Source organism: Chiloscyllium plagiosum, unplaced genomic scaffold (genome assembly GCF_037043375.1).
Source record: "Chiloscyllium plagiosum isolate Xiang-an unplaced genomic scaffold, Cpla_swu_hap1 HiC_scaffold_5, whole genome shotgun sequence".
Lineage (NCBI taxonomy): Eukaryota > Metazoa > Chordata > Chondrichthyes > Orectolobiformes > Hemiscylliidae > Chiloscyllium > Chiloscyllium plagiosum.
Genome location: NW_028270143.1, coordinates 67,376,160 through 67,402,138, shown reverse-complemented (window position 1 = coordinate 67,402,138; position 25,979 = coordinate 67,376,160). Strand labels below are relative to the sequence as shown.

General features: G+C 41.5%; 1 protein-coding gene across 10 annotated transcripts in view; it reads left to right on the top strand.

Annotated features, from left to right (window-relative positions):
* LOC122549923 (E3 ubiquitin-protein ligase HECW1-like) overlaps positions 1-25,979 on the top strand; it is a 464,685-nt gene that overhangs the window by 36,012 nt on the left and 402,694 nt on the right. For 5 of the 10 annotated variants that reach the window (XM_087987251.1, XM_087987254.1, XM_087987249.1 and 2 more), the window contains one exon: positions 1,298-1,420. The exons of the other annotated variants lie outside the window; for them this stretch is intronic. The gene's annotated coding sequence lies outside the window, so the exon portion shown is untranslated. The remainder of the gene's footprint in view (positions 1-1,297; positions 1,421-25,979) is intronic. 10 annotated transcript variants of the gene reach the window in all.

Below are 25,979 nucleotides of genomic sequence, written 5' to 3'. Positions count from 1 at the left end.
CGCTTGGTTGATGTATCAGTTCTCTTCCATGTTGAAGACCACTTCAAGGAAGCACTGAGGATGGCAAGGGCATAGAATGTAGTCGCGTTCTAAAGGGCATGACTGTCAGATAGAGTCTGTTGCAAGTAGTGAAGGAGGCAACAAGAGGGAAGCATGTACTTGACCACACCTTTGCCATTCTGCCTGCCTCAGATGCATCCACCCATGTCTGTATTGGTAAGAGTGACCACGACACAGTTTTCGTGGAAAAGAAGTCCCATCTTTACATTGAAAATACCTTCCATCAAGTTGGATGGCACTATCACTGTGGTAAATGGGATAGAATTTGAACACATCTCGCAACTCAAACTGGATATCAATGAGTCACTGAGGGCCATCAGCACGAGCAGAATTGTACTCCAAAACAATCTGTAACCTCATGGCCCAGCATATTCCCCATTTTACCATTACCATGAAGCCAGGGCAGCAGCATCACGGCTGTAAATTGGGAGAGGGGAATGTGCAGCAGGACCTGGGTGTCCTTGTATACCAGTTGCTGAAGGTAAGCATGCAGGTGCAGCAGGTGGCAAAGAAGGCAAATGGCATATGTTGACCTTCATCGCGAGAGGTTTTGAGTAGAGGAGTAGGAATGTGCTGTTACAGTTAAACAGGGCCTTGGTGAGGTCACACCGAGAATATTGTGTGCAGTTGTGATCTCCTTTTCTGAGGAAAGATACTCTTGCTGTCGAGGGAGTGCAGTGAAGGTTTACCAGGCTGATTCTAGGGATGGCAGGACTCATGTATGAGGAGAGGTTGACCAGGTCAGGATTGTTTTCGCTACAGTTCAGATGAGTGAGGGGGGAATTTCCTTGAGATTAATAAAATTCTCACAGGACTGGACAGGGTAGATACAGGGAAGATGTTCCTGATGGTGGTGTGTCCGGAACCAGGGGTCACAGTCTGAGGATTCAGGATAGACCATTTGGGGGTGGAGATGAGGAGACTTTTCTTCACCCAAAGAGTGGTAGGTCTGTGGAATTCACTACCATAGGAAATAGTTGATGCCAAAACATTGAATGTATTTAAGGGGCAACTAGATGCATCACTTGGGGCAAATGGGACCAAAGGTTATGGAGAGAAAACCGGCTGTTGAATTCGATAAAATTCACCAAAGATCTTTAGGCAGCATCTTTCAAACCCATGGCCACTACTATCTAGAAGAGCACGTGCAGCAGATACATGGGAATACCACCATCTATTAAATTTTCTTCAAAACCACTCACCATCCTAACTTGGAAATGTATATCTATTCCTTTAGTATCATCAGATCAAAATCCTGGCTCTCCCTCCCAATGGTTTTGTGGCTCTAACTCCAGCAGATGGACTTCAGCAGTTCAAGAAGCCAGCTCATTAGCACCTTCTCAAAGGCAACTAGGGACAGGTAATAAATGTTTGCTCAGCTATGATTGAAATTAAAAAAACCCAGCTGCCAGTATAAACAATTTTGCTAAGTTTATTGTATGAAAACAATCACAATTGTGAATACTTCAAGCAAATCTCTTGATAACTCTTTTAATCTGTGAAAAGCAATGTCCACTGCCTAGTCCTTTCATATAACTGAAATCCAGCATCCAGGCATCGTTCTTAGAGTCATAGAGATGTACAGCATTGAAACAGACCCTTCAGTCCAACTCGTCCATGCCGAGCAGATATCCCAACCCAATCTAGTCCCACCTGCCCATATCCCTCCAAACCCTTCCTATTCATATATGCATCCTGATGCAATTGTACCAGCCTCCACCACATCCTCTGGCAGCCCAGTCCACAAACGCACCATACTCTGTGTGAAAAAGTTGCCCCTTAGGTCTCTTTTATATCTTTCCCCTCTCATCCTAAAGCTATGCCCTCTAGTTCTGGACTCTCCCACCCCAGGGAAAAGGCCTTGTTTACTTACTCTATCCATGCTACTCATGATTTTATAAACGTCTTTAACATCATCCCTCAGCATCCAATGCTCCAGGGAAAATAGCCCTAGCCTATTCAAGCTCTCCCTGTAGCTCAAATCCTCCAACCCTGGCAACATGCTTGTAAATCTTTTCTGAACCCTTTCAAGTTTCACAACATCTTTCTGATAGGAAGGAGACCAGAATTGCACGCAATATTCCAACAGTGGCCCAATCAATGTCCTGTACAGCCACAACATGACCTCCCAACTCCTGTACTCAATACTCTGACCAATACAGAAAAGCTTACCAAATGCCTTCTTCACTATCCTATTTACCTGCGACTCTACTTTCAAGGAGCTAAGAACCTGCACTCCAAGATCTCTTTGTTCAGCAACACTCCCGAGGACCTTATCATTAAGTGTATAAGTCCTGCTAATATTTGCTTTTCCAAAAAGCAGCACCTCACATTTATCGAGATTAAACTCCATCTGCCACTCCTCAGCCCATTGGCCTATCTGCTCAAGATTCCGTTGTAATCCAAGGTAACCTTCTTCACTGTCCACTGCATTTCCAATTTTGGTGTCATCTGCAAAATTACTAATTATACCTCTTATGCTCACATCCAAATCATTTATATAAATGACGAAAAGTAGTGGACCCAGCACTAATCCTTGTGGCACACCACTGATCACAAGCCTCCAGTCTGAAAAACAACCCTCCACCACCACCCTCTGTCTTAAGGAGATGGCTTTAGAAATCGTGGACACATTGGTGATCATTTTCCGATGTTCTATAGATTCAGGATCAGTTCCTGCTGATTGGGGGGTGGGTGGCTGATTGTGTCCCACTTTTCAAGAAGGAAGGGAGAGAGAAAACAGGGAATTATAGACTGGTTAGCCTGACTTCAGTGGTGGGAAAGATGCTGGAGTCAATTATAAAAGATGGAATTGCGAATCATTCGGATAGCAGTAACAGGATATGTCAGAGTCAGCATGGATTTATGAAGGGGAAATTGTACTGACTAATCTGGTATTTTTTGATGATGTAACTATGAAGCTGGACAAGGGAGAACCAATGGATGCAGTGTACCTGGACTTTCAGAAAGCTTTTGATAAAGTCCCAATCAGGAGATTAGTGAGCAAAATTAGGGTGCATGGTACTGGGGGCAAAATACTGACTTGAATTGAAAATTGGCTGACTGACAGGAAGCAAAGAGGAGTGATAAAGGGGTCCTTGTTGGAATGGCAGGTAGTGACCAGTAGGCTATCATAACGTTCGGTGCTGTGACTGCAGCTGTTTGCAGTATACATTAATGATATAGATGAATGCATTAAAAGAAATATTAGCAAATTTGCTGATGACACAAAGCTGGGTGGCAGGGTGAAATGTGAGGAGGATGTTATGAGAATACAGGGTGTCCTGGACAGGCTAGGTGAGTGGACGGATGCATGGCAGTTGCAGTTTAATGTGGATAAATGTGTGATTATCCACTTTGGTAGCAAGAACAGGAACGCAGATTACTATCTCAATGGAGTCAAGTTCGGTAAAGGCGCCTCTTGCTGAGATATTTGTATCATCAATAGTCACAGGTGAGCTGCCGGAAGACTGGAGGTTGGCAAACATGGTGCCACTGTTTAAGAAGGGTGGTAAAGACAAGCCAGGGAACTATAGACCAGTGAGCTTGACCTCAGTGGTGGGCAAGTTGTTGGAGGGAATCCTGATGGTCAGGATTGACATGTATTTGGAAAGGCAAGGACTGATTCGGGATAGTCAACATGGCTTTGTGCGTGGGAAATAATGTCTCACAAACTTGATTGAGTTTTTTGAAGAAGTAACAAAGAGGATTGATGAGGACAGAGCAGTAGATGTGATCTATATGGACTTCAGGAAGGCATTCGACAATGTTCCCCATGGGAGACTGATTAGCAAGGTTAGATCTCATGGAATACAGGGAGAACTAGCCACTTGGATACAGAACTGGCTCAAAGGTAGAAGTCAGTGGGTAGTGGTGGAGGGTTGTTTTCCAGACTGGAGGCCTGTGACCAGTGGAGCGCCACAAGGATAGGTGCTGGGTCCTCTACCTTTTGTCATTTACATAAATGATTTGGATGCGAGTATAAGAGGTGTGGTTAGTAAGTTTGCAGATGACACCAAAATTGGAGGTGTAGTGGACAGCAAAGAAGGTTACCTCAGATTACAACAGGATCTGGACCAGATGGGCCAATGGGCTGAGAAGTGGCAGATGGAGTTTAATTCAGATAAATGTGAGGTGCTGCATTTTGGTAAGGCAAATCAGGGCAGGACTTATACACTTAATGGTAATGTCCTAGGGAGTGTTGCTGAACAAAGAGACTTTGGAGTGCAGGTTCATAGTTCCTTGAAAGTGGAGTTGCAGGTAGATAGGATAGTGAAGAAGGCATTTGGTATTGGGCAGAGTATTGAGTACAGGACATTGGTTAGGCCACTGTTGGAATATTGCGTGCAATTCTGGTCTTCTTCCTATCGGAAAGATGTGAAACTTGAAAGGGTTCAGAAAAGATTTTAAAGGATGTTGTCAGGGTTGGAGGATCTGGGCTAAAGGGAGAGGCTGAACAGGCTGGGGCTGTTTTCCCTGGAGCGTCGGAGGCTGAGGGGTGACCTTATGGAGGTTCACAAAATTATGAGGGGCATGGATAGGATAAATAGACAAAGTCTTTTCCCTGGTGTTGGGGAGTCCAGAACTAGAGGGCATAGGTTTAGGGTGGGAGGGGAAAGATATAAAAGAGACCTAAGGGGCAACCTTTTCATACAGAGAGTGGTACGGGTATGGAAAGAGCTGCCAGGGGATGTGGTTCAGGCTGGTACAATTGCAACATTTAATTGGATGGGTATTTGAATCAGAAGGGTTTGGAGGGATATGGGCTGGGTGCTGGCAGGTGGGACTAGATTGGGTTGGAATATCTGGTTGGCAAGGACGGGTTGGACCGAAGGGTCTGTTTCCATGCTGTGCATCTCTATGACTCTATGACTCTAAGTACAATGAGATCTAGGTGTTCTTGTACATCAGTTTAATGAAAACAAGCATGCAGGTACAGCAGGCAGTGAAGAAAGGTAATGGCACGCTGGCTTCATATGAAGAGGAATTGAGTATAGGAGCAAAGAGGTCCTTCTACAGCTGTAAAGGGCCCTGGTGAGACCACACCTGGAGAATTGTGTGCAGATTTGGTCTCCAAATGTGAGGAGGGACATTCTGGCTATTGAGGGAGTGCAGCGGAGTTTCACAAGGTCAATTCCCGGAATGGCAGGACTATCATGTGTTGAAAGATTGGAGTGACTGGCTTGTATACACTTGAGTTTAGAAGGATGACAGGAGATCTGATTAAGACGTATAAGATTGTTAGAGGATTGGACACTCTGGAGGCATGTTTCCGCTGATGGGTGAGAACCAGAGGACAGAGTTTAAAAATAAGGGGTAAGCCATTAGAACAGAGTTGAGGAGAAACTTCTTCACCCAGAGAGTGGTGGATATATAGAATGCTCTGCCCAGAAGGCATTGGAGGCCAAGTGTCTGGATATTTTCAAGAAAGAGCTGGATAGAGCTCTTAAAGATAGTGGAATCAAGGGCTATAGGGTTAAGGCAGGAACAGGATACTGATTATGGATGATCAACCATGATCGTAATGAATAGTGGTGCTGGCTCGAAGGCCGAATGGCCTACTCCTGCACCAATTGTTTATTGTCTATTGTCTATTATCTTCTATATCTGTACATTCTCTCCAGGTTTTGAAAGCCTTCCTCAAGTATGCTGCCAATGAATGGTGTACAATGTTCTGGTTGTGGCTGAAGTGATAATTTGAAAAGGCTGAAATGACTTCCCTGCTTGTATGTTCTGTGCCTCCATTTATCTTGCTTAGCATCCCATCTGCTGTTTTTTTTAACAGCCTTATCAACTTGTCCTGCCACTTTCAAATGTGCATGTGAAAATATTAAGCTTCTCTGACTGTGGGAGTTTCCCTCTTGAAGTGGTGGAAATACTGACAGAAACTAAATGCACTGGGAGTGCTGGAGTTTCCAGAGGAAGAACTACTTATTTATCCATTTAACCCCTAGAAAATGAAGACTCCTTGAGTCCTGAATGGTATTTTTTCACCCTCCCCACTGCCTTTCTGTCTGATCACCCACTCCACCCCCACCCCGCTCCCATTCCAAGAGTTAGGGTGCCAGGTCATAATTCTGGTCGAGATCCCCAGATTCAGTACACCTATTATTACTAGCTGTTATTGCCCTGACCTACTGCAGCTCTGAGGGCTGGAGTGCGAAAAAGCTCGAACTTCGAAAGTTTAGACCTTGCTTGGTCCAGGCTTCTCAATCCTTTTTTTTGTAAAGGGTGGAAACTTGCTGTAGCTTTTACAGTCTAAAGCCTTCCTTCATTACCAAAAGCCAACACTTGTGATTACTGAGGCAGAGTTAAGATTAGAGTGGTGCTGGAAAAGCACAGCAGGTCAGGCAGCATCCGAGGAGAAGGAAAATTGACGTTTCGGGCAAAAGCCCTTCATCAAGAATGGCCCGTTCCCGATGAAATGCTTATGCCGAAACGTCGATTTTCCTGCTCCTCGGATGTTGCCTGACCTGCTGTGCTTTTTCAGCACCACTCTAATCTTGACTCTGATCTCCAGCATCTGCAGTACTCACTTTCGCCATTTCTGAGGCAGAGCCCTGTCGAATGCTATGTGGAATGATGAGATAATTCAAATCCTAAATTCCTTTCAGTAGGCTGGTATTGTCCAAGTGTTTAGCTTCTCCTTTTGAGATAACTTGATAAATCATTATCTGTGATAACAGCCATTGTCCACAGCCACTGTTTTTTAAAAATTATCCTCTTCTCACTGCAACGGATGTGAAGTTGCAATTATATTCGCTAGTTGATGGTATTACTTTAACTTTTTGGAGTTCTAAGGAACTTCCCACACCTTTTTAAAACATTATTGGATTTTTGGGATGTTTCAGTCTCTTCAAGGTTGTAGAAAAAAGCATTTGAATTGCAATAAGTCAAATATGGGAAACATGGTTAGTAATCAAAGCAAGAATATCAACTTTGTGACAGCTCCTTCCCAAGTTTAAATCAACAGGTTAAGCAGGTCTGCAACTCTCACTGCTGGATATCAATCAGTTTGACAAACCAGAACAACCTGTGAGATGCTAACACTATACTCATCAACCTATTACAGGAAATACAAACCTTTCATAACATCTTGATTATGAATAGGACACAGCATTGGTTCAATTGCCTACAAAGTTTGTTTGTTAGTCTTTCAGTTGTTAACTCATAGCTTAACCATACTACTGCTAGGTAGCATTGAGAAATCTTCAATGATCCAGAAATTTTCAAATTCAGGTTTTACAATTCAATGCAGATCTATCTCGGTATAGGACTGAACATTAACACAGTTCCAATGATACAAATTTAGTTTGATTTTTTTTGGGGTTATGAAGTGTTTGATGTCAGATAGGTACTGTGTATTGAACCTGGAAACCCAATACAAGACTTTGTACAATAATGATTTTGGATGACCACCACATAATCTTTGAATTTATAGAATATCTCCTGTGTTGCAGTTTAAGGTAAACCAGAGAATTCAGCTTGTCTTGGCCATGTTTGATCGCTTTTTAAGTCAGGCCTAAAAGTGGAAATCCATGGAGCCCCAGGTAGAGGTGCATGTGGGTAGGAGGAGGTGGCTGCTAATAGTGGCAGAGGGAAGGGAATGGAAGTAAGGGCAGGGCAATGGCTGTCGGTGGGCTTCCCTTTCCTGATGCCCCTTTTATTAGGTGCAGAGTGCCTAGGAAGGAGGCAACCACTTCTAAAGGCTGCTGACAAATATGATGACCATCCTGGGTGGGAGTGAACCCATTAAGTGGAGGTTACAGTCATTAATTGGTCTCCAGATGGGATGTCTGCCCTCCACCCTCCCCACATGAAACTTGGTCACGATGGTGTGTCTCTCCTCATTTCATCCGATTCGATGAAATCAACTCCAAAAGCTGAGCAAGCCTCAGATCCAGGATTTTGAAATAGTGGCTGCCTGTCTTGGACAAGAATGAGACTAATCTGCCTGAATGGATAGAGAAATGAAAGAGAGAAAAAGAAGCAGGGAATGTATGGCAGGATTGATAAAGAGTAATGCTATATTTCTACAGAGGGAGGATAAATAATCTCTTCTAACCTCTTCCATTGGGCCGTAGATACAAAAGTTTAAACACATGTACCAACATTTTTTTAAGAACAGCCCATTTTCAAGAACAGACTCGCAAATTTCAAATTTAAATGTTGATCTCGCTCTTTCTCCACCTTCCCTACTGCTATAACACTGTATGCTTTGCTCAGTTCTATTAACCTATTGCAATTTGTATGGTATGATCTGCCTGTACTGCACACAAAACAAAACTTTTCACTGTATCTTGGTCAATGTAAATGAAATGAAATCAAAATAATGCTGGATAATTCAAAGGTTGACTCAAAAGCCCTCCTCTGGAGAATTTGGAAGTTTCTAACTTTTGGATTTGCACGTTATTCTGTATGTGTGAGAACTTCAGAAGTTGCTGTCAGTTCCGTAGATAATGATGAGTGCTAACAGTTTCACTGTCATTATTGCTGCAGAATCTGGGGCATAATTGTACTGGGTACCAGCCACTCCAAATTCTGCTGAGTAGTTTCGGGCTGTCACTTTTCTCAATAACTGAAACTTCCACATTTGTGAACAGAGATTGAAGCTAACAATTCACCTCCACAATTGCAGGACAATGTGAGAAAAACAACAAATGCCAGGCCTGCCAGTGATAACCACACATAGAGAACAATTAAGTAAAAGATGACAAGAGTAAAACTTGTACATTGTTTCATATTAAAATGTAATATTTAAACATGCATTATCATTTAGCAGGTAAATATATTGCCTGGTGAAGTATTGTAACTGACAAACAAGGGATCCCAGGTGTATGTGGCACATGGGCTCAGTTAGTTTTGGGCAGTTGGGGTGTTCAGATGGTCTCAGTGTGTCTGAGCTCTGGAAGAAGAAAATCAGCCAGAGTGCATTTATTGTTATACCCAGGGACCATTGGCAATATCCTTTTGTCCTTCAGGTTTTCAGTTTTAAAATGTAGCTGATAGGATTGGAAACTTCAATTTACTTGAAATGTAACACTGCTAACTTCAGGGTTTTGATTGATTGATGGAAGAAAAATAGTAAGAAACTAACTATCAAGGTAAAGATAAATTCTTGACTTGTACCCATCAAAATCATGACATCTAGGTAAATTTTCACTCTTATGTTGATATAATTGAAGTCTTCTCTTGTATATCAAGTATCTTGTATATTAGCTATGAGACAGCTACTTCTTTCATTTCAAGTAGCTGTGTCTTTTGTTACTCAGTCTATACAACAGTCAATCTTCAGGTGCTTTTTATCAGAGATGTATAAAACCTTTGCAGCTCCAGTAGTCCCTTCCACAAATCAAAAGTCACCAGGTTTAGAATTTAATGCAACATGGACACACAATTTGAATAATTTCAAGATATATATAGATGCAGTGCAGGTCATAGAGACATAGAGATTTACAGCATGGAAACAGACCCTTCGGTCCAACCCGACCATGCTGACCAGATATCCCAACCCAATCTAGTCCCACCTGCCAGCACCCAGCACATGTCCCTCCAAACCCTTCCGATTCATATCCCCATCCAAATGCCTCTTAAATGTTGCAATTGTACCAACCTCCACCACTTCCTCTGGCACCTCATTCCATACATGTACCATCCTCTGTGTGAAAAAGTTGCCCCTTAGGCCTCTTTTATATCTTTCCCCTCTCACCCTAAACCTATGCCCTCTAGTTCTGGACTCCCCAACCTGAGGGAAAAAAACTTTGTCTATCTATCCTATCCATGCCCCTCATAATTTTGTAAACCTCAGCCTCTGACGCTCCAGGGAAAACAGCCCCAGCCTGTTCAGCTTCTCCTTATAGCTCAAGTCCTTCAACCCTGGCAACATCCTTGTAAATCTTTTCTGAACCCTTTCAAGTTTCACAACATCTTTCCGATAGGAAGGAGACCAGAGTTCCATGCAATATTCCAACAGTGGCCTAACCAATGACCTGTACAGCCGTAACATGACCTCCCAACTCCTGTACTCAATACTCTGACCAATAAAGGAAAGCATACCAAATGCCTTCTTCACTATCCTATCTACCTATGACTCCACTTTCAAGGAGCTATGAATTTGCACTCCAAGGTCTCTTTGTTCAGCAACACTCCCGAGGACCTTATCATTAAGTGTATAAGTCCTGCTAAGATTTGCTTTCCCAAAAAGCAGCACCTCGCATTTATTGGAATTAAACTCCATCTGCCACTTCTCAACCGATTGCCCCATCTGATCAAGATCCTGTTGTAATCTGAGGTAACCTTCTTCGCTGTCCACCACATCTACAATTTTGGTGTCATCTGCAAACTTACCAACCATACCTCTTATGCTCGCATCCAAATCATCTATATAAATGACAAAACGTAGAGGTCCCAGCACCAATCCTTGTGGCACTCCACTGGTCACAGGCCTCCAGTCTGACAAACAACCCTCCACCACCACCCTCTGTCTTCTACCTTTGAGCCAGTTCTGTATCCAAATGGCTAGTTCTCCCTGTATTCCGTGAGATCTAACCATGCTAATCAGTCTCCCATGGAGAACCTTGTCCAATGCCTTATTGAAGTCCACATAGATCACATCTACTGCTCTGCCCTCATCAATCCTCTTTGTTACTTCTTCAAAAAACTCAATCAAGTTTGTGAGACATTATTTCCCACGCACAAAGTCATGTTGACTATCCTGAATCAGTCCTTGCCTTTCCAAATACATGTACATCCTGTCCCTCAGGATTCCCTCCAACAACTTGCCCACCACCGACGCCAGGCTCACTGGTCTTTAGTTCCCTGGCTTGTCTTTACCACCCTTCTTAAACAGTGGCACCACGTTAGCCAACCTCCAGTCTTCCGGCACCTCACCTGTGACTATCGATGATACAAAGTCCTCGGGCGGCACGGTGGCACAGTGGTTAGCACTGCTGCCTCACAGCACCAGAGACCCGGGTTCAATTCCCGCCTCAGGCGACTGACTGTGTGGAGTTTGCACGTTCTCCCCGTGTCTGCGTGGGTTTCCTCCGGGTGCTCCGGTTTCCTCCCACAGTCCAAAGATGTGCAGGGTCAGGTGAATTGGCCATACTAAATTGCCCATAGTGTTAGGTAAGGGGTAAATGTAGGGGTATGGGTGGGTTTCGCTTCGGCGGGTCGGTGTGGACTTGTTGGGCCGAAGGGCCTGTTTCCACACTGTAATCTAATCTAATCTAATCTAAATCAAATATCTCAGCAAGAGGCCCAGCAATCACTTCTCTAGCTTCCCACAGAGTTCTCAGGTACACCTGATCAGGTCCTGGAGATTCATCCGCCTTTATGCATTTCAAGACATCCAGTACTTCCTCCTCTGTAATATGGATATTTTTCACCATCTATTTCCCTACATTCTATATCTTCCATATCCTTTTCCATAGTCTTCCGATCTGCTAGAAAAGGTTAAGCACATTCCAGAAATGATTCACTTTTGGGGTATGTTGGAGAACAAATGTCAGTCCTTTATATGAGTCTGACAATCCACTTTTACCCTCTGAGCACATAAAAGATCAGAAGATTCTCACTGAATTCCATGGAACAACCCAAACCCAAACCCAAACCCAAACACTTTAAACAAAAAAGCTTCTCTGCTAATCGTTTCGCTGCTTGGATCACTTGGTTTGGGAGAGGTTAGAGAGCTTCACTACAGTACACCCTCAAAAGGGTGTCCTTGTGTGGTGTTACACAGCCTTGTCCACAACCTAACCACCATCACCTGGGATCTGGAAAGTCTGTCCAGGAGGAAACTGGGAGGAGATCTCAATCCTGACTGTGTTAGGAATTGCACTCTCAGTCAGTTTAAGATCATTGATCAGGCTCATAATGTAGCTCACATATGATTGCTGGAAGCTACATATATGTATCTGCAGAGGTTCTGTCCTCTGTGCCAAGCAAGAAAATGTCCAAACCTTGAATCTTTTCAATAAAACAAAAGGTTGATGTATTCCCCATGGCAGCATTTAACCAAATCAGAGTCAACTTGCCTTTTCTGAATTTAAATAACAACTTGATGGAGAACAGTTGAGGGATAATTGATGGGTTCACCATAGCAATACTGTGGTAAAAACAATGACTGCAGATGCTGGAAACCTTCTTCTGGATCAGTGGTGATTTTGCCTGTCCTCGGATGCTGCCTGAATTGCTGTGCTCTTCCAGCACCACTGATCCCATAGCAACACTGTGACCAACTTGCTAAACACTGTGCAGCCATTTCTTCTGCAGAATGAATTGCTGCTCCTGTTGTACATTTTATGTTTTTGTATCTATATTACTTTGGTGCAGTGGAAAGAACTGGTTTCTGAGTAACTATTTGAGCCATTTACCTGCAATAAATAGCTGATCCAGTTAAATATACGGCCAGGCACCTTGGCTGGATGGAATGTACAGCCTATGGAATTTCAAAACTCATGATGCACAATGTGTCTGATATGAGCACACCTCAGCATGGTGGCTGAGTAGTTAACACTGCTACCTTACAGTGTGGGAGACCTGAGTTTGATTCCAACCTTTGGTGGCTGCCTATGTAGAATTTGAGTTGTACCCCTGTGTCTGTGGTGGTGGTGGTGGTGGTGGTGGGGGGAAGGGGGGTGGTGGGTTCTGGCAAAAGCTCTAGTTTCCTCCCACAGTCCAAAGATGAATTGCAAGCCATGCTCAATTGTCCCATAGTATGGATGGGGTGGGTCTTTCTGTCTAACTGTACAGAGAATTGGTGCAAACTCAATGAACCAAATGGCCTCTTTCTATAATGTAGGGATTCTAAAGTGTAAGCTGAAAGCATTTGACAGCGTGTCCCTCTAATTCTACAATATTCAAATTCTTCTGATGAGCAACTTAAGAGATAGCTGCAAGGAAGTTCTTTACCTGAACCAGCCAGGTAGATCCACCAGATTTCTGTGAGATCTAGATGACAACAACCAAGTTTAATCTAAGGATCAGAATTTAGTTCATACCATTGTTGTGATAACTATTTGATCATTATAATTGCTCCATTTTTAATGGAAGCTACGAGGATATTGGTCATATCCAAGTGACATATCCGAGAGTAAAGCACCACGTTGCAGCCATATACCAGGTTATTACTGTAGTGGATATGAAGTTAGATCAGGAGCCTGGAAGTCCTTAATGTGACTGACACAGGAACAGAAGTTAATAATACTGAGCCAGAAGATCCAGAGTTGTACTCGGTAGCATATAAAAAATGAAAGCAATTAAGGTTAAATTCCAGGGTTCTCAGAAATGGAGATTCACAACTCACCTTCATTGTTGATGCAACTGTAGCAGTGTCTGTTTTCTTGGAAAGAAATTACAATAATTCTTCAAATCACTTTCCTTCACACGCAGGTGATGTGAAACTTGTGACTTACACCATCCTCATGCTGTTTGGGAAACTTTCAGCTAGGTTTTCAGAGAACCCGAGAGGGAGCACATATTTAGTGATAGCAAAACTACAGAAAACCAAACTAGAGAAAGCATCAGCAAGCACAAAGTAGAATCTGATAACTTTTTTTTATAAAGCAGGATTAAAGACATTTGATCTAAATGGACACAGGCAAAGTGGTGGGTGATTTTGTTTTGCCTGATTAGTAATCAAACTCTGCTTTCCCAGAATCATCCCAAAAGTTAACAATTTTATCAAAATATGTAAAATCCTCAACTTACTTGTCTGATAGATTTGGGTTAATAGAAAACACAGGCCAGGCTTTTGTACTTAACAAGAAACATTATCTGTCACAAATAATCACAATTCTAATTATGGGTAAATGTAAACTGCTAGGCGAAAGTGAGTACTGCAGATTCTGGAGATCAGAGTCAAAATAAGAATGGTGCTGGAAAAGCACAGCAGGTCAGGCAGTATTCGAGGAGCAGTAAAATCAATGCTTGGGGCAAAGGCCCTTCATCAGGAATGAGGCATATAACACATACAAGCTGTGACATGTAATACTTATGGTTAAACCTTCAATCTGCTTCTAAAGTTCCCAAACACAGACAGACCAAAAAAAAATCATTGGTTTCATGGGTAGAGGGAAAAATATCTGGGAATCATAGATCAATAACACCAGTCATCAGACTTCGTGGAGATGATTCCTTTATTTGCCAGCCCTTTCTTTTTGCAAGGTTTCTTTCACTTCTGGACAGCTTGCACACGGCAATGGTGCACTTGCTGCAAAGTCACTTAGTTATTGGTTAAAGCTTACAGTAACCAATAGGAGAAAATAACTGCTTTCTAAAGACTAGGTATATTTTACACCAGAAAAAGAGAGTTGGAGACACCATTTTGCCTTCCACATGTCTGAAGATTTCTCACTGTAATATTCAAAGCTCCAAGCTGGTCAGGTACCCAGGAACCAATCAGAGTTGTCTTCAGGCTGATGATGCTTGGTATCCACAACTGGTCACTACTCCACAAACTAATCAGCAACTTGTTTTTGGCTGAATTTCACTTTGTACAGAGATCCCCAGAGTTGGGCTGTCTCCTCTTGCACTTCTCCCCACCTCACTGCACGCAAAACAACAATGTACACAAATGACTTACAATGAGTTTCAGTAACTGCTTTATACGGTACAGCAATTTCTTGCTTGGTTCTTTGACATGAAACAGCCCTTTCTCAATTCAGTCCGCAATCAATATTAAAGTAAATTAAAAAGTTACAGTCTTTACAATTTGGATGTCCAAATTAAAGAAAATGGTTCTGATTTAGTTAGAGTGCCATCACAGCAAATTACCTATAAGGGGACCAAGATTGGGAACTGAGTATCCAAGGATATTTTGCATGTAAGAAAGATAGATAAAAAGATAAAGGAGGTGGGGGTAGCACTCCCAAAAGGGGTGGAGCTAAGAAACAGCAAGGGGATGCAAAAGTTGGTGAGAGTTGTTTATAGAACAATAAACTGTAGTACTAATGTTGCCATAGTATAAATCAAGAAATTAAAAATCTACATAACATGGATAATATTAATTCTAATGGGAGACTTCAATTGGCATTTAGACTGGGTTAATCAATTCAGCACTAATGCCAAGAAACTTAAACTCTCGCAGTGTGAATGAGATGACTTTCTGGAACAGTATATTAAGGAGCTAACTAAGTTTTGGATTATTTTTTAATTTGATGTTGTGCAATACGAAAGGTTATTAATAGCCCTTTCTATAAAGGAATCTTTGGTAATTAGTGACTGTTAGAGCCCTTGCTGATTTTTCATCGTATAATTTTTTTTATTCTTTTCCCAGTTTTGGTTTGGAATTGTGAACTGGGAATTGTGAACTAGACATAACTTGTGGACTTTGAGAAGCTTTTGATAAAAGGAAAAGACATGCCAAAAATGCTTTATCTATTTGTGAAGTCAGGGCTGGAGGCTCATTGCAGGCTGATTCTTAATTTAAAAGGTTCTAACATACACAACATCCCTGGGAAGAGCATTGTATTTAAAGAGAGAGCAGAAGGGGGCTATTAATGAGGTCATTACCTGAGAATTGGTTCCGGCAAGTCTGAAAAGAACCCTATGTTCAAGCAGGAGTTGTTGGATAGTAACAGGCCTTGGAAAGAGGAAATCAGCCTATCAGGCAGACACAGAATTAAGTTGATTTTTAAACTATGTTTGCTGAACAGATGAGCTTGTCTGCTGACAAGACAGCATGAAGGTTTGAAAACTCCCTGCCTAATCTGCTACACCAACATCCTGAAGGCCAAAGAGTAGAAAACTGAGTTGAGGGTATTGGTATCTTCACCTGGTGAATTTAGAAAGTGACCCTGACCAACATTTCAGAAAAGCAACCAAGAAAACCTCATCTACATTTGTGAAACAATGTATCGTGAAAGTAGAGTTTTAGTATTTTATTCATTCTTTAATTGTGTGTGTTTGTTTGTCTGTCTGTCTTTTGTGTGAATGGGGATGGAAAACTAATGTTTTGGGTTTAAAGCATAATCAGCTTGCCTTTTTTTTTACTTTGCTAAAGTTTTTGTGTATTTAATAAATGGTTAAGTCTTTTGCTTGGGATACAAAACCAGTGTCTGGGATTAATTATTCACAAAGTCTGGAACTGGTTACCAAAAATGTGCTGACGAGCTACTAGATGAATTATTGGGGGTCTTCGAGGGTTTACTTTCACTGTGTTGTCAACACAGAGGTAGAAAGCCTGATTTGGTTTGTCCATCTGTTTCCATGTCATGATAGTGTCCACAATACGCTAGAACTTTACATGAGGTTTGAATGCAAAGTAGATTAGATTAAATTCCTACAGTATGGGAACAAGCCCTTTGGCCCACCAAGTCCACACTGACCTTCTGAAGAGTAATCCACATAGACCCATATTTACCCCTGACAAATGCACCTAACACTATGGACAATTTAGCATGACCAATTCACCTGACCGGTACACCTTTTTGGATTGTAGGAGGAACCCACGCAGACATGGGGAAAATAAGCAAACTCCACATAGATAGTCGCCCAAGGCCAGAATCAAGCCCAGGACCCTGGTGCTGTGAGACAGCAGTGCTAACCACTGAGCCACCATGCCACCCTAAATGGCTCATTGTTGTAGATGTTGAATCTAAGCAAAGGAAACTTAGGTTTTGGGCGCGTTCCCTGGTGGATTAGGAAAATATATTAAAAGATTTGATGGTAGAGGGGCAATGGCCAGTATTCAAAGAAAGGCAACTTGTATACATTCTGCTCAGGCAAGGTGACCAAAGGGAAATATGATTAGATTCCTGACAGTGTGGAAACAGGCCCTTCAACCCAACAAGTCCACACCACCCCTTTGGACAGAAACCTACCCACCCACTCCCTAGTAATGCACCTATCACTATGGGCAATTTAGCATGGCTAATTCACCTGGCTAGCACATCTTTGGACTGTGGGAGGAAACTGGAGCACCCAGAGGAAACCCACGCAGACTGTGCAAACTCCATGCAGACAGTTGCCCGAGGCTGGAATCAAACCCGGGTCCCTGCTGCTGCGAAGCAGCAGTGCTAACCACTGAGCCACTGTTTTGCCCACCCATGCAAATCAATTGTGGTTAACTAAATAAGTTAAAGATTTCAATAGATCAAAGTGGCTTATAAGAATACCAGAAGTGGTCATAAGCCTGAGGATTGGCTGCAATTTATCATGCACAAAGGAGGACTAATAAAGTGATAACGAAAGGGTAAAGAGAAAGTAAATGCAAGGTAGTAAGCAACGTAAGGAGGACTGTAAAACGTTGACTGATATATCAAAAGACAAAGATTAGCAAGGTAAAATGTCTGCTTATTGCTGGTGAGGACAGGAGATATTTAGGATTTTGAGAAGGAATGAAAAGGGAAAGTGTAAAATTATAGACCTGTTAGTTAGATCTTATTGTAGGGAAAATGCTCCAATCTATTATAAAGGATGTGATAGCAGAACATTTAGAAAAGAATGGCAAAATTTGCAGATTCAGCACGCATTTATGAAAGGGAAATCATGTTTGACAAAATTATTGGAATCTTTTGAGAATGTTATTTGTACCAAAGACAGAAGAGAACCAGTAGATTGTTTGAACTTTCAGAAGAGCATTGATGAGGTCCCACACAAGGGATTTGTAAATAAAATGCAGGAGCTGTGGGGATTATTGTGGTACTGATTGAGAACTAGTTAATAGACAGAAAGCAATATAATGATCATTTTCAGGATGGTGGACTGCTACTAATAGCAAAGGTGACTGTCAGCTCCACAACTATTCACAATCTATATTAAAAAATGAATGTTATTTGGATGATACTTGTTATAATATTTCAAATTTTGCTGATGATACCAAGCTAAGTGGGAGTGTAAGTTGTGAGGAGGATGAAAGGACTTTTCAGGATGACTTAGACAATCTATGTGGCAAATGGAACAGAATATGAGTAAACATAATGTTTTCCACTTGTTTGAGAAAAACAGAAGGACAGAATTTTTCCAAGGATGACGAGACTGTCTTCTGAAGAGAAATTGAGGAAACTTTGACTGTAATCATTAGAGTTTTTAAGAATGAGAGGTCATCTCATTGAAACTTTTAAAATTCTTACAGGTATGGCAGGTTGGATGTAGATAGGATGTTTCCCCTGCCTCATGAGTCTAAAACCAGGGAACAAAATCTCAGGATAAAGGGTAAGCCATTTAAGATTGAGATGAGGAAAAAGTTGTTCACGCAAAGGGGAGAGAATCTGCAGAATTCTCTCCAACAGTAGACTGTGGAAGCTCAATAACTGTGCAAGTTCAAGATAGAAATCGATAGGTTTCTGGAGACCAGGCTCATGAAGGGATATGGAGGTAGTGCGATAAAGTAGCCTTGATGAGAAAATCATTTATAATCTGGAATGGAAGGGCAGGCTTGTTGAATTGAATGGCCTCTTCCTGTTCCCAAAAATTTGAAGAATTCAAGAAAATACAGTTGACTTATTGTGTTGTTTGACACCCGAAGATCCCACTTGTGTGTAACACCTCACCACAGTGGATAGGTGTGGTATTATCTCACATCGCCGAAGAACATGTGGAGAGTCCAAAAACGTATGCTTCATGTATTTTACTGAAATCAGCCATATTTCTCACAAGTTAAGAAAGAGGAATGAATGATCATAAATCTTGTAACTAAGTCTCACAACTATTTGTGAGGTAGGAAGTTCATTTTATTAACTCTCCACCTAGTTCTTGATATAATGATCATGTTTATTCAAAGAATGAAATACTACCCCAGCTGCAGCATGATTTCAGAAATGAATGGTGTTTCAATGGCCCAACAGAATGGTCATAAATACTGAAACTCAGATCATAAAAATATTCTTTGAGCTTTCCCATGAATACTAACTCATTTTTTTAGATGATTTGATTCCCTACAGTGTGGAAACAGGCCCTTCGGCCCAACAAGTCCACACCGACCCTCCAAACAGAAACCCACCCCCCGCTATGTTTACCCCTGACTAATCCACCTAACACTACGGGCAATTTAGCATAGCCAATTCACCTAACCTGCACATCTTTGGACTGGGGGAGGAAATCCACGCAGACATGGGGCAAATGTGCAAACTCCACACAGACAGTCACCCGAGGTGGGAATTGAACCCAGGTCTCTGGCACTTTAAGGCAACAGTGCTAACCACTGAGCCACCATGCCATACCTCAGTTACCTGTGAATTACTTTATGCTGTAGTGTCTGCAAGAGACACTAATGAAGAACCTCAGAAGAATGTACAGCTCTGTAAGATGCTTCATTCTGTCTTGAATATTTGTTCTAAAGAGTGATATAATAAGAAATTGCTGCATCATTTTGTATACAGAAGTTAGTCAAGTGTAGATCAAGAGTGGTTCCTTTGAAGTTGAAAAATGATTAGTCCACCAGTTTCTAGAGAGAAGTTGTTAGAGAAACTTCTTTGAAAGCACATCAGGTAGTCCATTTATAAGGGATGGCAAGCAGTTCTTTCTGGTAGATCCAACTGGGTTATTGAAGAGTTGCTAAAAAGTTCTGAAGTGTGTCTCATCATGAAATATTATCCTGCCAAAATACTTTTCATTCCTTGGTCAAATTTGATAAAACTATGGGAATGCGAATATGTGGAATTCTTTGAAGTGCAATGGAAACCATATTTTGTTTTTACCAAGGATATAGCCAAGGATAAATTTTAGATTTTTTTAGATTACATTACAGTGTGGAAACAGGCCCTTCGGCCCAACAAGTCCACACCGACCCGCCGAAGCGCAACCTACCCATACCCCTAACCTAACACTATGGGCAATTTAGTATGGCCAATTCACCTGACCTGCACATCTTTGGACTGTGGGAGGAAACCAGAGCACCCGGAGGAAACCCACGCAGACACGGGGAGAACGTGCAAACTCCACACAGTCAGTCGCCTGAGGTGGAAATTGAACCTCGGACTCTGGCGCTGTGAGGCAGCAGTGCTAACCACTGGGCCACCGTGCCGCCCATAAATGTTGAGTTCTTGCCTAATACCACACATGCCAAAACTATGAAGGATTTGTGAAGCTAATTTGCCTGACAATTTGTGTCAGAGAAGTTTGAAATATTTGAGCAAGGGTGGAATCAAACAACCTCTATTTCTCCATGTTGGCAGCATTGAAAGGGGTTGCAGAAAGGAGTGGTTTGATTCTGGTAAAGGCTTTGCAAAAAGTCCGTTGTTAGCTCGCAAGCTGTATGTAATTTCTATGTTTCTCTGACACAGGGTAGACAATTTTCTATTCTTTTGCAGAACAACCCTGGGGAATATTGCTGAACAAAGAGACCTTGGAGTGCAGGTTCATAGCTCCTTGAAAGTGAAGTTGAAGGTAGATAGGATAGTGAAGAAGGCAGTTGGTATGCTTTCCTTTATTGGGCAGAGCACTGGGTATGGGAGTTGGGAGGTCATGTTGTGTCTGTACAGGATATTATTTAGGCCACTTTTGTAATATTGTGTGCAATTCTTGTCTCCCTCCTATTGACAGGGTGTTGTGAAACTTGGAAAAGATCAGAAAAGCTTTGTAAGGATGTTGCCAGGATTGGAGGATTTGAGCTACAGAGAGAGGCTGAACAGGCTGGGGCTGTTTTCCCTGGAGCGTCGGAGGCTGAGGGCTGAAGTTATAGAGGTTTATAAAATCATGAGGGGTTAGGGTAAATAAACAAGGTATGTTCCCTGGAGTGGGGTGTCCAGAGCTCAAGGGTATAGCTTTAGGGTGAGAGGGGAAAGATATATAAAGGACCTAAAGGGCAACATTTTCACGCAGAGAGTTGTGTGTGTATGGAATGAACTGTCAGAGGAAGTGGTGGAGGCTGGTACAATTACAACATTTAAAAGGCATTTGGATGGGTAAATGAATAGGGAGGGTTTAGAGGGATGTGGGCTTAGCGCTGGTGAATGGGACTAGATTACATTTGGATATCTGGCCAGCATGGACAAGTTGGATTGAAGGGTCTGTTTCCGTGCTGTACATCTCTATGACTCTACTGTGAATTGCTCACCTTATGAGTCTGTGTTTTAACATTTTGTTGGACAAGATTGATTTACTTAAGCTTGACACTAATAGCAAAGTTAAAAAAAATAAGTTAAAGTGAAGTTGAGTCATAATATACCAAGCATGACACTTAGTGGAATAAACCCGGGAGTGAAAAGTAACATCTGTGATTGGAATTTTTGTGAAGATAGTAGGTCCATTCATACAGCGAGTGAAGATTGGAGTGCGAGTTCACCATTGTCAAACAGACCATTTGCTTGAAAGAAGAAATCAGATAAAATAAGAGCAGGATAAACCTTATACAGTCCAAATTCCCAATACTGTTGAAAGTGACAGTTGAAACGAAAGTGAACATCAAAAATAAACTACAAGTTTTCTGCTGTCACAGTACAAAGTGAGCTGAGGTCTTTGATTTGACTAAAGTAGTCACAGTCACAGCTGATAGGTGGAATTGGTATCAGAAACAAGATTCAATTTTGACACAGTTAAATGTTGAGAGAGTTAAGTTGTGCTATTGGAAAAGAAACAAAATATCCAGCTAGAAAGCGAAAGAAGCCAGATAAGTTAATGGAAAGTATGCTTGAAGGAAGAAATATGAAATTGTTCTGTTCTTTATTGTGTGTCAAATAATATTTTTGATAAGAACCCTCTAAATGTAAGGAAAAAAATTACTATTTTTACATGTGAATTACTCTGGTAATTTTGGTCACATGTTTTATTTGTAGTTACAGTAATAACTAAGTTGCAACCCAACCTGATAAATTTCAGGTATTTTTTGTCAGTTTAGTTGTTTTGTTGGAAATGAAGTATGTATATGTACCACTTACATTTTAGTATGTAAGTTGTCTTTTAAAAGGTGGGGAGGCAGTGTAATGTATTATGCTAATAGCCAAGCATTTTATTACAATGTCTTCCACCTGCACCCTCTGTTGCATATGTACAAATGAAATAATTCAATCATGGATGTCTCTGTTAGGTTCAATTAAGTCAATGCACATCACTGTCTTCGTTACTACAATGTGTTCAATTGCCTTCCATTGTCCCAACACTAAGACTCCAATTGGAGTCTCCCATCCGGTTCAACAGTTTTGCCCAACATTTGTTAAATTCAACCTTGTTTGTCAATGTGATTGTGTAATGTGCTGTGTATGTGTGTGTGTGTGTCTGTCTATTGTCTGTCTTTGAGTTCCAGGATGTACAGCTGCTTGAGTAATAGAGATGTGGTGCATTGAACAATGTGAGCAGTGTGTGGTGTGGTGAGAAAGATGTGATATGTAAATGCCTTTACCTTAACAATCTAAGACCATTAAATGCTTTTATGCACACCTGCCATTTATACACGCTCCAGATAGTATCTCTTCAGACACTTACTCCCATTCCCTTCTGAGGATCTATCTCAAACATATCCTGTGCCTTTGACAGAAACAAGTTAACAGTGCTGTTATTGAAGGCAGTCTGTCCCTAGTGTGTTCAAATGTCCTATTCAGCTTGATTCTTTGACAATGGTTATCCTGCAGCCTTGATTTTTTTTAATGCAATTATCTTTTCCTAGGGAGTGCATAACAGCGATAGAAAGAATCATAAACTTAAACCCATCAACTTGTAAAATCATAGCTAGAATGTCTTTATAATGTTAAGGGTAGTAAAAGGATAAACTTCCTTTGTTTCATTATAAAACCAAGAAGACTTTGAAGACTAAAAAAAGTAAATTAATTATTCTGTTGTAACATAATTGTAGCTTTAAAATGAGTTCAATCATTGAATTTTAAAAAATCGTGAAATCCATTGTCTATAGATTGTTTTGAAACATGACCAACTAAATAGTGTTTTTTAAATAATTAACAAGCCTCAATATCCATATCCTCAGTTACGAGAGTAAAATACTGTAGATGCTGAAAATTTGAAATAAAAATGGACAATGGTGGAGAAACTCAGCAGCCTGGGATTACTGAGGAGACAGTTTTAGAACGACTGCTTTGGGTGTTTTTTTAGATTAGATTCCCTACAATATGGAATCAGGCCATTTGGCCAAACAAGTCCGCTTCAAATCTCTGAAGAGTAACCCACCCAGACGCATTCCCCTACCCTATATTTATCCTAATATATCTAACAATATGGGTAATTTAACATGGTCAATTCACCTAACCTGCACATCTTTGGATTGTGGGAGGAAACCAGAACATCCAGAGGACACCCACGCAAGCATGGGGAGAATGTGCAAACTCCACCCAGACAGAGTGCCTCATCTTCCGCCTAGGAACCCTCCAACTACAAGGGATGAACTCAGATTTCTCCAGTTTCCTCATTTCCCCTCCCCCCCACCTTGTCTCAGTCCCAACCCTCGAACTCAGCACCACCTTCCTAACCTGCAATCTTCTTCCTGACCTCTCCGCCCCCCACCCCCACTCCGGCCTATCACCCTCACCTTATCACACTCATCTTAACCTCCTTCCACCTATCGCATTTCCAACGCCCCTCCCCCAAGTCCCTCCTCCCTACCTTTTATCTTAGCCTGCTTGGCACACTTTCCTCATTCCTGAAGAAGGGCTCATTCCCGAAACGTCGATTCTCCTGCTCCTTGGATGCTGCCTGACCTGCTGCGCTTTTGCAGAAACACATTTTCAGCACAGTAGATAGGAGCAGGAGTAGACAATTCAATGCCTTCAGTCTGCTCTATCATTTAATATGATCATGGCTGATCATTGAGATCGATATCCTAATCCCACCCTCCCCCTATATATCTTGATGCCTTTAGCAACCACAGATATATCTACGTCATTTTGAAAGCACAATGTTTTGGCCTCAGCCACTTTCTGTGGTAGTGAATTCCATAGACTTATAACTCATCTCAAACCTAAAAGGTATCCCTTATCCTTAAATTAAAACCCCTGGCTCCAAACCCCTCCTACATTGGGAACATCCTTCCTGCATCTTACCTGGCTCGTCCTGTTACCATTTTATAGGTTTCTATAAGATCCCCCTCATGCTTTTAAACTTCAGTGAATACAGTCCTAACCAACTCAATTTCTCCTTAAACAACAGTTCTACCATCCCAAAAATTGATTTGATAAACCTTCGCTGCACTCCCTCTATAGCAAGAACATCTTTTCTCAGATAAGGAGACCAAAACTGCACACAATTTTCCAGGTCTTGTCTCACCAAGGTCCTGTATAATTGCAGCAAGATGTACCTGTTCCTGTCCTCAAATCCTCTCGCTAAGAAGGCCAACATATAGTGTGCTTTCTTCACTGTCTGCTGCAGCTGCATGCTTACTTTCAGCGACTATGTGTGAGGACACAGAGGTCTTGCTGAACATTCCCCTTTCTCAATTTATAATCTTTCAAATAATAGTACTCCTTCCTATTTTTGCGACCAAAGTGGATAACCTTACATTTATCCACATTGTATTTCATCTGCTGTGCACTTGTCCAAATCACTCCACAACATCTCTGTATCTTCCTCATAGCTCACCTTTTCACCCAGCTTTGTGTCATCTGCAAATTTTGAGACTTTACATTTCGCTCTCTGGTCAAAGTTGTTAATATATATAGTGACCGGCTGGAGCCCTAGTGGTGATCCCATGGGACCCTACTAGTCACTGTCTGCCATTCAGGAAAATAAAATCCTACTCTTTGTTTCCCGACTGCCAGCCAATTTTCCATCCATCTCAATACATTACCCCCCAATCCTACATGTTTGAATTTTATATATTCATCTCTTATGTGGGACTTAGTCAAATAATTCAGTAGATTTGTCAAGCATTATTTCCTATTGTAAATCCATACTGTCTATGTCTGATTCTACCCCTGTTTTCTAAGTACTCTGCAATAAAATCCTTGATAATGGACTCTAGCAACTTCCCCAATACCTATAATCCCCTGTTTTGTCTCTACCTCACTTTTTAAATAGAGGAGTTATGTTAGCCACCCTCCAATCTGTGGGAACTGTTCTAGCATCTAAAGAAACTTGGAAGATGACTACTAGTTCTAAAGCCACTTCCTGAAGTACTCTGGGATGTAGATTATCAGGCTCTGGGGCTTGATCAGCCTACAATCCCATCAATTTCTCCAACACCATTTCTCTACTAAGACAGATTTGCTTTAGTTCTTCCCTCTCACTGTATTCCCATAATTTCTGGGACATTATTCGTATCCACCTTTGTGAAGACAGAAGCAAAGTACAAATTTAGTTTGTCAGCCATTGTTTGGTCCTCTTTAAAAATTAGCCTGTTTCTGATTGTACGGGATTTACATTAGTGTTTAACACTCTTTTTCTCTTTTACAATTCTGTCTTATGTTCCCCACAAGCTTACTCTTATATTTTATTTCCCCCTCCTTAATCAATCTCTTGTCATCCTTTGCTGACTTCTAAACTGTTCCCAATCTTTAGCTCCGTTGTCTTTTACTTACCAACTTGCTGCTTCTTTGCATCTGCTGGAAGCTCTGACCTCCCTCTGTTTTGGCCACTTCTTTATAATCCTGTGCCAGATATTTTATGTCTGAATGCTTGCCATTGCCTATCCACTGTCATTCCTTTCAATAACATTTCCCAGTCCTTCACAGCCAACTCACACCTCATACATCATAGTTTCCCTTAGTAATATGCAGGACCCTGAGAATCAACTACCTCATCCTGATGAAGAATTCTACCATATTATGGTTGCTCAACCCAAAGGGGTCTCTTACAACAACATTACCAACTATTCCATTCTCATTGCATAATAGCCCATCTAAGATGTTTGTTCTCAAGTTGTTTCTTCAATGTGTTGTTCCAGAAAACCATCAGTAAACACTCTATGAATTCCTCTTCTATGGTATTGTGACTAACCTGATGTATCCAATCTACGTGCAGATTAAAGTCAGCCATACTTGGAGATGTGCCTTTACTGCATACTTCTCCAATTTCCTGTTTAATGCCATTTTGAACAT